The sequence below is a fragment of the Arvicanthis niloticus genome, chromosome 14 (genome assembly GCF_011762505.2).
Source record: "Arvicanthis niloticus isolate mArvNil1 chromosome 14, mArvNil1.pat.X, whole genome shotgun sequence".
Lineage (NCBI taxonomy): Eukaryota > Metazoa > Chordata > Mammalia > Rodentia > Muridae > Arvicanthis > Arvicanthis niloticus.
In genome coordinates, this window is record NC_047671.1 from 29,367,836 (window position 1) to 29,380,989 (window position 13,154).

The 13,154-nt window shown below is 38.5% G+C and overlaps 1 protein-coding gene and 1 pseudogene across 1 annotated transcript in view; one reads left to right on the forward strand and one right to left on the reverse strand.

The window, feature by feature from the left end:
• Chsy3 (chondroitin sulfate synthase 3) overlaps window positions 1-13,154 on the reverse strand; it is a 241,215-nt gene that overhangs the window by 24,104 nt on the left and 203,957 nt on the right. The window lies entirely within an intron of this gene.
• Window positions 1-13,154, forward strand: part of LOC117719737 (elongation factor 1-alpha 1-like) — a 165,822-nt pseudogene that overhangs the window by 21,022 nt on the left and 131,646 nt on the right.

Genomic DNA, 13,154 nt, shown 5'->3' on the forward strand with positions numbered 1-13,154 from the left:
AACATCAAAATCAACTCATTCAATTTCTTTCTTTCCTTTTTTTAAAAATTTACAATTGCTCCTTAATTATATCTATTTCTTCTCACCTATAATCTGGACTTTATGAATTATTGCAGACATCTCTTCCATGGGACTAAGATATTAATGCTCAAAGAATTCACAAAGGATACAGACAAACAGAATAAGACAGAATGGGTAATTTTGAGAAAGCTAATTCAGAGGCCATGAGAAACTAGGGAACATATTAATGGGACTCTTGGGGCCCATTTTCTTCTTTTCTTCAATAAAAGAAGTTCTTCTTTAAAAACTGATAGATTTTAGGTTTCCAAGCAATAGCTGTAAATGGGAAAAACATGCTTTAAACCATTTTTCTCAATCCCCTTTCTTCTATGGCTCTGACAAGTCAAATGGCCTTCTTTTATTTCTTTAAATTATTTATGTGTGTGGTGCTGGCTATTGAACTTGGAGCCTTACACACCCTAGGCAAATGCTCAACCCCTAAGCTGTATTCCCAGCTCTGCTATTGTCCTCTAAATCTATATATCTTCCTACCACACAGTTGCAGTGCCCACAGATTCTCAGACCCCCTTAGCTTTTTCTAAGGTATTGTAAAGCCAGACATACCACATGGCTTATGTTTACTACAATGGTTGGCTTTCTAAATGTTCTTTTATCGAATTATAAGTCTAATCACTGAATGACAATTTAACTAGCTAATTAGCTCTTAGTTCTTCTCAATTCTTCACAATACTTACATCCAAGCCTTATTTTGATGAATGCATCTCATTCTGGCTGGTGCTGGGGTTATTAAGGACAACCCGACACTATTAAATGATTATGGCTTCACAGGGAAAAAAAAAGAGATGGCATTGACTTAGGACAGGAGAATTTATCTTAGATGAGGATTTAGAACAAACAGAAACAGGTCTGCGGGGCTCCAAGCTGAGAAAGATCTAAAAGCAAGAGACAGGATAAGCTGGCCTTGAGCCAGCAAGTCTACCAGAATTGTGTTTCTTTGTGAGGAAGTGAAACAAAACATGAACCACTCCCTTCAGTAAAATGTCTTATTTTATAAAGGTGTGTGTGTGTAGTGTGTTGTGTGTTGAGTTTCTTAAAAAATTAAAATTATTAACAAAGATAAGCTGTATTTTGGACAAATAGTTTATTTCTGTACTCAAAAAAAAATCATATATGTTGCCAGTAGACTTATTTTACTCTATACACAATCACACAGGCACACAGAAACACATATACATAAACATGTCTACTTGTGTGCACACATTTACATGTACACTTTCATGAGTTAAGGACTCATTATGCAGCCCAAGGTGTACTAGAATTGGGATCTTCCTGCCTCAGTCTCCTGGCTGTGGGATCAGTTTTATGTGCCTTCACTCTGCCTCATATTTAGATTTCTTTTTAGAATGAAGCTCAACACACCCATTACTTTTCCTCTTGACAAGCCTTCTTTCATGTAATCTTTTCTCAAGTTGTTTTGGGGGGCTAGGCATCAAACTATATGCTAAGTGATTTAATTCATATTCTGAGTGCTGATTTGCACAAGTTGCACTGATTGAAAAATTGCTTGTTTGATGACAAAATAAATTGAAAGGTAACGCATTTACATAGAGAAGGCACAATATTGCTCTGTTCATATCACCCAAGCTTAGATTGGAGCTGATTACAGCTATGTAAATGTATTACATCCGAATTGTGTAATCCTTAGGACAACTGGTGTCTGACTTGTCTATCATCTTTAGAGATCCCAGTCTTAGAATGTGATTTTGGCTGTTTCAAGGCCACTATTTATAGGAAGCATATTGAGAAATAAGATACAAAGGAAATACATAAAAAAATAAAGATAGGAATCTAGGACATTTACAAGAATGAATGTTAGACATCAGTTGATTTTATAAGGTAGACATTTAGGCTGAAATTGCTTAACTGTACGATAGCAGATACACTGCAGACATTATTATTATCTTCTTACTTATTACACGAGGAAAATAAAAGCTAAACACAAGCAATATATATAAATGTTACAATGAACTCAGTCACCAAGAACAATTAATGTACCCTATTTAAAAGTACAATTAAAATAAAATGTGCATTCATACAGAAAGTTATGTGGCACAATTAAAATACATTTACATGAGATATAACATATAAACGAGCATCTTGAAAAAGAAGTAAAAAAAAAGAATGTATGTCGGTTCAAATGACAGACTTGTTAAAATGCTCAGCAAAAAAGTGAATGGCATTTATAATAGAAAGTGGGTGTTTATAAAGGGTCTATTGAGAAGTAAGCCAACTGACAAATACTTATAACTGTAGGAGGTAGCAAACCTTTCCGAGAAGATGACAAGGAGAAAGAAGATGTAGACAAGAATGCCTGTGGTAAGGAAGCAGAGTAAGAGAGCACAGAGTGCTCAGCCCCAAAGGGACATCTATATCACACTCTTTCCTCCTAGAGTTCAGTGAACATCAAGGAAAGATCCTAAGAGCCTACAGTTTTAAAAGTCTGACTGGTACAAAATGGTGTCTGTAAGACATGATAGGGCCATAAGCTCTACATTCTTTATCTCAAACTGTAAGTGTATTGGGACAAGATCAGCTGCTGTGGCTACCTATACAGCAAAACTTACACAAAACCTTACACAAAACTAAGGCACCAAAACCCTACCATGAATGGATCATGGAGGGTCTCATGATGTCCCACCCACAGCTGAAGAGTTACTGACAGTTTATGGCTGCTGGAGGAAGTCAAATCAGCTTTCTTCAAGGATGCATTCCCTGGTTGGTTGTCCATTTTCTAGTGGCTGGTTCTGTTAGCACAATGACCATATGCATATAGCACTGAATGGATACAGTGGGTATACCCAAACCAAAGAGTATACACTGTTGAGACAGAGAAATGGTGAGAGGTAAGAGAGAGGGCATTGAAGGGAAAGTGGGTTTGATTTTGTCAAAACACATTGTTTATGTGTATGCTGTTCTCAAACAATAAATTGCCAAATGATAATGCGCAAAGATGCACCTACTTATATGCTTAAGGTAGAAACAGTCCATATGTATGGGCAGCTGCAAGAACTTCACACTTAGAAAATCTTTTACTTTGGAAAATTCTCCATTCTGTAAAACACAAGGATCTGAGCTGAGAAGCTATTATACTACTCTATGTTAATTTTCATGATTTAACTGTGAACACTTATTTATTAAAATGTTAAATTATGATTCCAAGATGTAGCTGACTAATAGACCTGGGTACTGGATTGCTTTTCCAGTTAAAAATGTTAAGTTTTGTTGATAAAGTAAATGGTAATAGTGCTTTCTGGTATTTGAATGAGTAAGAATATTGCCTAAGTTAGGGTGTACATTGCTGTGAAGAGACACTATGACTATGGCAACTTTTATAAGGTAAAACGTTTAATTGGAGCTGGCTTACAGTTCATAGATTTAGTCCATTGTAATCATGGTGGGAAGCCTGGCAGTCCAGAGGCAGACATGGTTCTGGAAAAAGAGCTGAAAGTTCTACATCTAGGTTGGTAGGCAGCAAGAAGAGAATGCCACACTGGGCATGGTTTGAGCATTTGAGACCTCAAAGTTTACCTTCAGTGACACAATTTCTCCAAAAAAGCCACATCTCCTAATAGTGCCATTCCCTATGAGCTTATGGGAACCATTTTTATAGACTACCACAAATGTCTATACGGGGGTGGAAAGATGTCTCAGCTGCCAAGAGTTCTTACTGATACTGCACTTCCATGTGGTCACATTAAAATAGTAAATGAGAAAATAAATAAACAAAACTCATTGAAAGAAAAAACATCTGTTTTCTTTCATTTCAATAGTGTGGTAACATGCAGGGATAGATAAATAAATCAATAGAATTAAATGGACCATCTAGAAGGAGTTATACCTAGGTCCATCAGTGTGTATTTCTAAATTCCCATTTTCATACCAGTAAAATGTGGGGACTATGATTATGATGAGTCTTAAATTAGTATAGACATTGTGTTTGAAGAATCTAGTGTTTATTAGTAACTTAGAACTTCATCCTTTGAGTAGTTAAATTCCCATGATAGTTGATAACCTATTCTGGAAAGTAGGAAAGAAGAGAAAAAAGGGGTAGAGAGAGAAAGAATGAGAGTGGGAAAGAAGGAAAGAGGGAGACAGGGAAAGGAAGGAAAAAAAGAAAGAACAGAGATTTGTCCACTTTGTGACCTTATTTCTCACTAGTCCCTCCAAAGGGTTAGCTGTGGCTGCCATTAAACTCCTCTACTGGGAACACCTCCTTCCCCTTCATTCTCTCACCATTTGTCTAGTGAGCAGCACTTTCTGGGTCAGAAGCTTCCTGACAACAGGAGACTTACTTCTATAGGTGGAGTTTCACTATGGTGGTCCCTTCAGGCTACAGACAGCACATTGCATTTATACCATAAAAAAGATTATCAAGAATCTCTTCCTCTATGATAATAAAAGAATCAAAATTGTCTTTAGTTCAGAGACGTGAAGATCCTCTAAATACAGAAACTGCAGAAAAGCCCAGTAAACTGATGTATGCAATTTGAAAGGGAAATGGAAAGCCAGAAGCAAAAGGAGGGACTTACAAAGGGATGGAGCGGGCCTCTTGAAAAGAATTGAAACATGAGAGGACACAAGACCCTTTGGTAGGAGAAAAGATATTTTCTGTGCTAAAGTAAGGGGGAGTGAGGAGAGATGCATGTCTGTGTGGATAAGCTGAAGCTTTGGTAACAGAGAGACAAGCAGCTGGTTTCTACTCTTGGACTTCTGAGTAACTACTTCTAAGGTAGGCAGGTATTGGAACCCGATGGACAAGGAACTTACTGTTCTCAGTTTAACTCTGCTAAGCTAAAATGCGCAAATCTGTGGTTTTGATTTACGTAATCTTCTATGACTGAAAATACTCAATCTGTTCCTAATTTAGATCCAAATGGAGATGCAAGATTGGACAGAAATAGTCCAAGATGAAGTTATCTTAAAATGGTGCATAAGAGTTTCATTACAATGTCACTGCCTCCTTTGATAGCCACACACAAAAGTGCTACTATGAGGAACTTATAGCTGGACATGGTCTGTGCTAGGTAAGGACCACCACACAGCTTCTATTTCATGGTAATAATTGTCTGGAGCTGATTGCATGGGATGAGTTTAGTGGCTGATTGACAAGCAATCACAGATGCTCATGTCTGCTTCTGTCCATTGAGTTATAATCAGGATCCTAGAATCCCTTGCACTCACACCTCTGGTCATGGTGGCTGATTGACAGCAATCGCAGATGCTCATTTCTGTGTCTGTCCATTCAGTTATCATCAGCATCTTAGATTCCCCCAGCACTCACCCCTCCAGTCATTTTTACAAATTTACTAAGATAGGAATAATTGACATATGCTAATCCTACCATTTAAAGTTATTAGGCCTAATTTGCATTTTTACATAAAAATGCATAATTATGTACTAGATGTTTGTATTCAGGGTTGGATTTCACTTACTGTGATGGCTCAATCAGAAGGATTGGAAGAGACAGAGGGGAGAAGACAAAAACTCTTTTCTTCTAACTAAATTTAATGTGATATCAGGTACAACTGGATAAAAATTGCTTTTAAATATCTGAATACAGAATTAAGGAATAATTATTTCTACTATGCAGAAAGTTTCTGTGGTTAAATTTTTTATTCTTGCAGTAGAGTAGCACTTTTCAGACTTCCTACAAAAATTTTGAGGTGAACTTTACAGCCACATGTACTTTCTTTCATGTGGAAATATCACCATTAGCAAAGCTCACTCCCCCAGTTAACAACTACTCCATCAAAGCCTGTCCAGAGCACAATGTGAGGGACTTTAAGGTCCTGCTTGTCTAAGCCCCCCAGTGATAACATTCATTTTATTGCATCTCTTTAAATCAAGAAATCCCACAAGGTATTTTACGGTGTTTAGCTTAGGCTGTATCATGATATTAGTTCTATTTGTTCTTTAAGAACAGAAGATCATCAGAGAATCAGATTTGGGCTTCTGGCTCCTACAAGCCAGTCTCCAGAGCTATGCTTCCGCAATCCACTAAAATAAACACCAAAGGGTAGGATTTACTACTTGTTCTCAGCTCACTTCGTTCTTAGATATGCTTCAGGACATGTCTTTGTACCCAGTTAAAATATCGTGTCCTTTAACTTCTAGCCCCTGGTACTATTTCTAACACTTTATGTGCTGCAGGACCAACTCAGATTTTATTTGTCCATGACTTCCCTTCATGTGAGAGAGCTGTAGTCACTTAGGTTGGCTGCTGTGCAGCTTAAAATAATTCCTGGTAGAATTCTCATCTCCTGTGTTACTATAGGATTTTAGTCTTTTTAGTGTATTGTGACCAAAACCAAATTCATAATGGTGCTTCCAGTGTGGCCAGAGGAGCTCAGCTGGGTTGTTCTTTTTGCCATTGCTAAAATGAAGGGAGAAGTGGGGGACAGTAAGAGATTGAGAGTGGGGGGATACATCAGTGGAAGGATGGATAGATGGATGAACAGATGGATGGAAGGATAGACAGACAGACAGACAGACAGACAGATAGATGGTTGACAGGTAGATATAGATAGCCCCTGGTTGATACTTTACCTTATTTCCTACACATTTGGAGACCACAAACAAGTTAGTGAACTTGTGTTTGAATCCAAGGCTCACTTGGAATCAGACAAGTATTTTAGCTAAGAGATTTATATAGGCCTAAATTCTTAATCTCCAAATTGAGAAGTACAATACATCTGTATAACTGTCATAGCAGTTGTTATTTTCCCATAGGATGTGCAATAAGATGTCCCTTTTTCTTGATGATAAAGACAATTTCAAGCCGTTTTCATAGAGGCAGCTGTCAAAAATCTAATCCTACAGTTTTAGTAGGGAGCTCTCTGTAGGCGAGTGCTACTGTGAGGTGCATTTTGCTTACATATCAACAATTAAGCCTATGAAACAAGCATAAAATGTGATGAATAGTGCCTATGGGGTTGAACAAACAACTTTTGCAATTACTAGTGCAAGTCTCTTTGCGTACTGACCGAGTGCTGATTCTAAGATACTACTATACATTTTATATTCAGGGTGGTGCCACAGACCCTCCTTGCCACTTTTGGTTTGCAGGCCTTTTTTTTTTTTCCTTCGAATAACTCATCTCTGTCTTCCCACTCCTCTGATCTATAAAATGGTGATAATGATGTTGACCCATCTCCTAGGCATGCCTCGGAGAAATGCTAATTAATGTTCACAAAACACTTTGAAAACACAAATTGCCATTTAAATGCTAAATATGTGTATTCAACAGATGCCAAGTGTACCTTGGGATTAGCATGTCCTAGATGCTGAAATGCCTTACAAGCAGTGTAGAAACCAAACAAACAGCCTGTCACCTGCTCCAAATTCATACTCTCTCTCCCACTCTACTTAGAGCAACACATTTTTTTTTTAATGGATTTTGTAACTGAAAGCTAAACATGCAGTGTGAGTGACTTGACTGTCTCACAGTAAGGCAGCAGATATGCTCTAAGTGGTTGTTAGAGAGCAAAGGAATTAAATTGCTCAGGGGTTTTCAGAATGCTCTTAGGTGGTATATGCTATAGAAAGATACCTGACTGACAGTTCTCCTCTGTAAGACTCACCGTGGCTAATAAAAGGATAATTGCAACCTTCTCAAACAGGAAGGTCCATTGATTTGGATTAGCACGAACAACTGCATTCAAATCTAAACTTCCAAGCGACAAACACATTTTTCAATTGTACGGCATCTGAGACTTACAAAAGGATTCAAAGATGGGAGCCAAGATGAGCCATCCCGTCCTGCACTCAGGCAGCTCGGGCTAGAGCTGAGAGAGTACTGACTGAGTACAGTCTTACCAGAGTCTCACTAATATATGCTATCTCAGGAATGCTGTCCTAGCCTTCCAAGGCTTCAGGAAAAGGCTGCCAAACAGTCCTCCCTGTGCTCCTCCCAACCAGTTCATCACAGGACCCTCTATCGCTTTGAGGACATAAAGAACATAATGTGGAAACCATCTGCATCCGTTTTACTCCAGTTGTCTTGTTACCCATCAGGGGCCTATGGCAGGATTTATATTTTCAAGGCTTTTCAATTTTCAACAGTTAATCATCTTAGAGGATAGGGATGTGCAAAGCTGGCAGTGTTTCATGGGAGACTTGATAGAAACTCAGTAGAGGGAAAGCAATGGATTTTTTGAAGTAGAGGGTTGCATTAAACATGAAATAAACACTCCACTCCTGTGCTGCCAGCCTAAAAATAGCTGTGGGCCAGATTTGAAAGAGCCGTTCTATGCTTTCTCCAGCGAAGCTACTAGCATTAGCATTAGCCTGATTACTACACCAGGAGAGGGCCAGATGGCCTGCCCTTGAACTGAAATCAAAGGGCCTTCTTTCACTTGGAGCGGGTGCTTCCTAACTAGGTAACGGTCCTCTGGTTATTATACAAGGGACATTTGTGGCTCTGTTAAGACAGATTCTTCAAGCTAAGTTTAGTATTTCTTTTTCTTGGCATACTGAATAGTTAAAATCAGAGTTAACTGTCTTGGAAGCACCTCATCATCAGATTGCTATGTATCCTCGAGCGAAGCAATCTACCACTGAACCAACGTCAAACTCTCGCTTAGAGAGTCAGATGCATTGGGTTTGTTCTTCAAGGGATCATTTTGAGTATTATCTTAGACCTGTGAGAAATGTGGTGTGCTTTTAAGCCCATTAGAACTAAATGAATCAGCAGCTGGAATTTAACAAGATCCCAGATGATTTTAATGCAAATTAAAGCTTTACTGCCAAGGAGCTACTTATAGTTTCTTCCCAGTTCTCTGCTTCCTAAGGAAGACCTCTGATACTCTGACTGGTCCCCTCACAGAAAGTTTAGTTTCTCCTACAGAAAAATACAGAACAGAAAGGTGTTTGATCTTAAAAACCTCTATACCAGATTTAGGTAAGATATTGCTACTTATTTAATATATGTGTGTTATATAATATCCATAAATGAATATAATGCACAGATCTTGCAATGCTTAGTGACCACACACACACTGACTGATGGGTGAGCTTAGAGAAATTGCATTCAGGAGAGCACTAAGCATCTCTGAGGGAAGACATAAGAGCAAGGATGGGTTCACTGATCTAGAAAGGTGAGCTTTGTCCCTGATACAATGTTCCGTTCTCTACTGTAAGGCATGTGGAATTTAACTCACGGAGTATGACACACACTGTAATATCTACAAGGGCAAGAGAAAATGTACTTCAGTGACTAAATGAAAACTATTTGTCCTGAAAGGATTTTCTGAAATTCCAGGCTACTGGGTTCCAAGTGGCCATTGCACTTAACTTTAACATACAGTCAGGAGTCAGTATCTTTACAATGTAAGCCATTTTTAATGTTTAAGAAGAGGTTACTATTTATAAAAACAGCCAAACACACATACCTAAAACTGAAGCAACCAAAACTGAACACCTCCGTGGGATAAAATATGCGGAGGACAAGTACTGTGCAACCTCAATAAAGTCTAAACAAGTGGCTCCCCACCTTCCTAATGCTGAAACACTTTCATGTTTTTCATGAAACTTTCATGTTCCTCATGCTGTGGTGACCCTCAACCATGAAGTCATTTTGTTGCCATCCATAACTGTAATTTTGCTACCGATATGAATTTCAATGTAAATATCTGCTATGCAGGATATCTGATATGCAACCCCTAAAGAAGTTGTGATCCACAGATTGAAAACCACTAGCCTAGAACTTTGTAGCCATCCAGAGGCTAGCCAGTAGCCTCCAGGGTGTGCAAAGGCAGGCAGTAAGAGCTGGCACAAAAGGGTGTGCAGAGAGGTGGAGCTCCACTCTAATTCCTAGGGGTGAAACCATCTCCAACTGCTGGCAAGGTGAGGAGAGATTTCCCAGATTTGAAAATATTGGCTGTGAACTTCAACTTTCAAAACTTGAAAAAAAAAAAAAAAAAAAAAAAAAGAGAGAAAGGAGACAGTAGGAGGGAGTGTTGCAGGTGAGAAAGCAGCACTGGCAAAATGTGCGGGGGGGGGGGGGGGGGGGGTGTTGTTTGGAAGAAGCATAGGGTCAGGGCCAGCTTGGAGAGTGCACAGAGGCTTCATCGTTTACTGAACTTTTAAGAGTTAGTGATGAAAATTGTTGGTTTTGTTCTGGTTTTTATTTTTTGTTTTTGTTTTTCTTAAGATGGCCGATGCCAGCCTGTGGTAGGAGAAATGGAGAACTTCACTTTAAATAGTTGTTTTTACATGCTCTGCCTTTGCTTTTACTGGGACCAGAGAGATAGAAGAACAGGAAGAATTTCGTGTTTCGTCCGATATAAAGCTGCTGCAGCTTAGGCTAGCAAGCAGTTTCTAATAATTTCTTCAGTTTTCAGAAACTACCAAAAATGAAAGAAGACATTTAACAGATGTTTAAAGGGCATTAAATATTAACAATCAAGCTGACTTCATATTTCTTTGAAAAAAAAAAAAACAGCTGTGCTTCTTTCTGGGCTGCTTTTAAAGGAAACTGTATGTCTGCGGCTTTATCTATAGAATTCATTAGACGTATTCCATCTGTGATTTTAATTATTTATTTACTCCCAACTTTAGCCAAAGAGCATTGATTAAGAACTAAGCTCTTCTTCTTTTCCACATCATGGAATTGACAGGAAAAACTTGTGCTCTTTGGTGAGGAAAAATAGCCAAAACAAAAATATCTTTGAGAATTACAGGCAGGGGAGAAATGATGAAATTGAACTGAATATTAAAACATCCTGTTAGGCATATTTTATTAAAATTTCCAATCTGTGTTCTGGAAGTCATTAATTTATGCAATCTATAGTTGTCCTTTCCAAACTCAGAGTGTCAGAATGGGCAAACTGAAGTTTTGGCTGAGATCATAAGGGATGTAAATTACTTTGGATCTCAATGTTTTGTGTTATTTCCTCATCATAAGTATGAGGCACAGATGCTTGTACCAGTTCTCCCCTGCTCTTGTGTGTGTGCATGTGTGTGTGTGTGTATGTGTGTGTCTGTGTGTGTGAGTGTGTGTGTGTGTTGTATGTTCTTGAGTCAGTGGATGCCCTTTCCCATGTATGTACATATGGAGGCTGGAATAGGACAGTAACTTTCTTTCTCTATGTCACTGAACCAGATCGGCTAAGCTCGCTGGTCAATGAACTACCAGCTTTCCCTGGCCATGAACCCAAATCTGGGGTTATAAACATACACAAGTCTTTGGCTGGGTGCCGGGATTCAAACTCAGGTTCTCAAGTGCTTTCACCCATTAAGGCATTTCTTCAGCCTCAGTGATTAGTTTAAAATTTTATATGAGAACTGTATTGTGCTGGTTAATTTTTTTTTTTTTTTTTGTCAACTTGACACAAGCTGGGCTCATCTGTGAATAAGGAATAATTGGTAAAATGTCTCCATCAAATAGGCCTATAGGAAAAGCTTTGGTCATTTTCTTGATTAACAATTAATATAGGAGAGTGCAACTCAGAGTGTGTGGCTCCACACCTATACCAGTGTGTCTGGGAGGTATAAGAAAGGTAGTTGATTTTGGTGAGTGCAAACCAGTAAGTATCATTCTCCATGATCCATGCTTTAGTTCTGTTTGAGTTCCTGCCCTGACTTCTCTCAATGATAGGCTGTGGGAATGTAAGAGAAAACAAACCGTGTATCCCCCAAGTAGGTTTTGGTCGAAGTGTTGATCACAGCTATAGAAAGCAAACCAAAACTCACAACACACACATGCATACATGCACATGCATACACATACACATGTACATATAAATAAATAAAACCTATTGGACAATTCACCTCTGAAGAAAATAAATCCCCCTTCTCTCAGCAGTCATTGGTTGCCCATAACTACCTTCTTACGCAGGAGTGGGGCTTTGTGATATTTTTCTCTATCTGCTCAGCCATGTCAACTGCTGTTGCCATCATGCAGATCTTGTTTAGACACCCATTGTGTTACTATTTCATGACTGCAGCATCTATGTCATATATAGAAGATGCTCTCTTTCAAATCCTGGTTCTTTATCCCCTCTTCTGTGATGCTCCTTGACCCTTAGGTCCAGAGACTGCATTGTAGGAATATTAACTGGAAATGGGAACTGCCTGGCTAACTAATCTCTACATTTTGATAAGTTCTGGCTTTGACTAGTAGTCTCTATCTGCTGCAAAAAGAAGCTTCACTGGTGACATATGAACACTGTATTTATCTGTGGGTATAAGAACAAGTATTTAGAGCACAGAAATTATATTGGTGTAATAAAATGACAGCAGTGTATCCTCTTTTAGGGACTATGACCTTACCAGCCATGAATAGTTGGCTAGGTTTAGGCATGGATTAGGCATGGATTCTCTCCTATTGAGTAAGGCATCTCCAATTAGATGGCTCTTGGCTAAGAAATAAGTGTCACTATGGCATGCTTGGGGATAACTTGCCATGGTCACCATTGTTGTGGCTCTATCATATGAAAGGAAGTCAATGTAGTTCCTACCTTCAGTGTGCCTGCTTTTTCTTAAGGTTAAGTGTGGCTATGTTTTTTAAAGGTGTCTGAAGTGATTCTATTGCGAGTAGTCCCTGAATTATGTTTTGAATGGTATTGGATTGATTATGCTAGGTTATCCCAAGGACACCTATAATTAACCATTGCCTAATTTGTACTTTGCAATGGTCCCAGCACTCACATCAGCATCTGGCACGGGCTTACTTATAAAGTATTGAATAAATACACAAAAAAACCCTGAAAGAAAGACATTTAACAGATGTTTAAAGGGTATTAAATATTATCAATCAAGCTGACTTCATATTTCTTTGAAAAAAAAAACAGCTGAATTGAGCATGTCAGTGCTTGATTACTTACATTCATGTATTTCTCTTGGTTGTCTGCTCAAATGTAATTATCAGGGAGCGAAGGACATGTGTTAACTATGTAAAAACGTACTAGTTAAAAGGGTCGCATATGGGCTTCCAATGGTGATAGTATGCAAATTTATTAACTGCCTTCATATTATCATTATAATGGGGTTTTACTCTCTGACTACCCACAACTGAGAAAGTACCCATAAAAGTTGTATTACCTCCATGGAGCAAGATTAATCAGACCCATGTT